The 2,817-nt window shown below is 42.9% G+C and overlaps 3 pseudogenes; 2 read left to right on the top strand and 1 right to left on the bottom strand.

The window, feature by feature from the left end:
* Nucleotides 1-343, top strand: part of LOC102868347 — a 2,258-nt pseudogene extending 1,915 nt beyond the window's left edge.
* A 141-nt stretch (nucleotides 344-484) lies between these two features.
* LOC102868761 lies at nucleotides 485-798 on the bottom strand (annotated as a pseudogene).
* A 571-nt stretch (nucleotides 799-1,369) lies between these two features.
* LOC102869159 lies at nucleotides 1,370-1,892 on the top strand (annotated as a pseudogene).
* The last annotated feature ends 925 nt before the right edge of the window (nucleotides 1,893-2,817 follow it).

Consider the following 2,817-nt stretch of genomic DNA (forward strand, 5'->3'; position numbering starts at 1 on the left):
AAAAAAGTAACTCATTAAAATAAATTTAAAAGAAAAAGAGAAAAAAAAATAGCCTGTGGGCCCTGTGGCCAGAAGTTCAAATCAGCCTTGCCCTGCTTCCGCTAAAACACAGAGGATGCCAAGGGGTCAGACTGCAGACCAGTTCCGGGTCATGCAGGAATGCGCACAGACATACCCAGACCTCTATCCCCAGAAGGAAGATGACGATTAAGACAAAAAGCCAGAAGGTCCGGAGAAAACAGCTCCGACCAATCCTACTGCAATCAAAAAAGATGATGAACATCACAAGCCTGTGCTCCACTCCTTCCGTTTCAGATTGGACCTAATAAGTACATTTTTTTAAAAAAAGGGAAATTTATATTTTACTGTCACTTATAATCAGATGGCAATCAGACATATAATTTTCATATTTGATCTTTCTTTTTGTAGAAAAAAAGAAGAAAAAAAATTTAAACAGCTGACAGCTGATTTTCAGTAAATATGATTAGTTCAGTTCATTAATGGTGGCTTCAAGCTTTTCCTTATTACCACTAGAAAATTCACTGACCTTTTGCCTCTTTTTATAAAACTGAAACGTTGGCATGCATTTGACTTCACACTCTGAAGCAACAACCTGACAGTCATCCACAGCAACTTCGAGGAACACCACATTGCCATACTTTGCAGACAGGGAATGATAAAAAGGCTTCATTTTGCAAGGCCCACACCATGTAGCTGAGAAGTCGACCACTAGAGTTTTTCTCCAGAACCACTGAGGCATGCTGTAAAATCTGCCTTGCTTTCGATCTGCTTCACCATTTTGGCCTTCAGGGTCTGATAAGTGACCATAAGAGCTTGGTCTACAAAATGCTTTTCTGTCACTTTCAGACAAACTGTCTTTCCTTCTTCTGTTCTGTGCACTGTCATGTACAAAGTAACTTATTTTGAAGATCAAGGATCTTGGCTCTTTTACATACACTGAACTGAAGGGAGGGGGGATCCAAAACGGGTGGTTATGTATGTGTGTCTCATGTTACCTATCTGTGAATGTAGCTGTCACGTTTGATTTGTTGCTTCTCAGATTGCTCTGGATGTTACTAGTTTGAAATAATGGTCTGAATATTATCAGCAACAACAACAACAACAACAAAAAGTTCTTATTTTAAAATGAAATATTTGGTCCTTTTTATCCACTTTGACATATATATGAAGCACTTGAAAACACTGTGGCTTAGATTAGGCAAACTGTCTAAAAGAATTTCCTGCCAAAACAAAGGCTGCGCTGGGCGGTGATGCTTTGCGCCTCCAATCCTTCAACGCTCCTGCGCTCGCTTGGCCCAGGAGCCGGAAGCGGGTGCAGGAAGTCCTGAAGCGCGCTGCTGGCCAGCCGATGCGCACCCGCTGCGGCCCTGAGCTGAGTGTGGAGCCCCCAGCAGAGACAGTAAAGATGACCAGGTCCCATACCTTCCAAGCTTACCTGTCCAATGGCCACCGCACATACAGCTGCGTCCACTGCAGGGCTCACCAGGCCAACCACGATGAGCTTGTTTCCAAGGGTGGCCCCCAGCCACACTGACATCCATCCCGTCAAAATGCACAGCTTACCCAAGATGCACCACCCGTGACCATTTCATGGCCATGAAGCATCTGATGGTGAAACTCTGCTTCTTTGCAGTCCTTCTAGGGAAGCCAGGGCCAGGCCTACCTCTTCAACCCGCAGTGAATGTGGGCTGTGGTCCAGCAGAGGAGGCATTCTCCTGACTGGCTTACACGCGGTCGCCGACATCTATTGTGAAAACTGCAAAATCACCCTGGGCTGGAAATAAGAGCGCGCCTTTGAGAGCACCCAGAAATACAAGGAAGGAAAGTTTATCATTGAGCTCGCCCACGTGATCAAGGACGACGGCTGGTAGAGGGGCTGCTGTGTTCCCAAAGACTGGTTGGTGAGACTGTTAAATGGAAAATATGGATATGGTGACAGAAGATGGAGATAAAATGATAAAATTTTGTACAATTAATAGTGAGTCATTGCAAATACACTTTTTCTTTTTTTTTTAATTTTATTGTTTTTGTGTGCGTGTACCATCAAATCAGATCTGACTGGTACAGGAGGAGACTGTCCCTCCTTCCCCAGCAGAGCATCTGGTGGATTCGAACCGTGAACCTCTGGGATTGTAGTTGCAGCTTCTTGCCACTAGGCCACCAGAGCTCCCGAAAATACATTTTTTTAAAACATAAAAGATGACTGTGCACATGGGCCTAATCTAATGAACTACACCGGAATCAGATTGACTGTTATGATGGAAAGAATTGAAGGAAATGTTCAGTAACAACAATCAAATCAAGACAGAGACACTTTCTTGTAAAAAAAACCATAAGACCAGAGACTAAGAACAAAAAAACCATAAGATCAGAGACTAAGAACAATTATCAATTACTCATGTGCAAGTTCAAACTGAAGCTGAAGAAACGGAAAACAAATCCACAATAATCAAAATAAGACCTTAAGTCCAGCCCATTTGAATTCAAATACCATTTCAAGAATGGATTTGGTGCATTGAACCCTAATTACCAGAGACCAGATGAGTTGTGGGACGACATCAAGGCTATCAACCCTGAAGAAAAGTCAATATAGGGGAGCTCAGGTGGCATGGTGGCAAAGAAGCTGCTCTGTAATCACAAAAGGCATGTGGTCTGAATCCACCAGATCTTCTGCTGGAGAAGGAGGGGCAGTCTCCTTCTGTACACAATAAGAAGAAAAAAAATTATTTTTTTTAAAAGAAAGGTCAATATAAAGACAGGGGAGGAAGAAAAGACCAAAATGGATGCAAGAAAAAC

This window comes from Elephantulus edwardii, unplaced genomic scaffold, assembly GCF_000299155.1.
Source record: "Elephantulus edwardii isolate Elephantulus edwardi_28Jun2011 unplaced genomic scaffold, EleEdw1.0 scaffold00045, whole genome shotgun sequence".
NCBI classification, from domain to species: domain Eukaryota; kingdom Metazoa; phylum Chordata; class Mammalia; order Macroscelidea; family Macroscelididae; genus Elephantulus; species Elephantulus edwardii.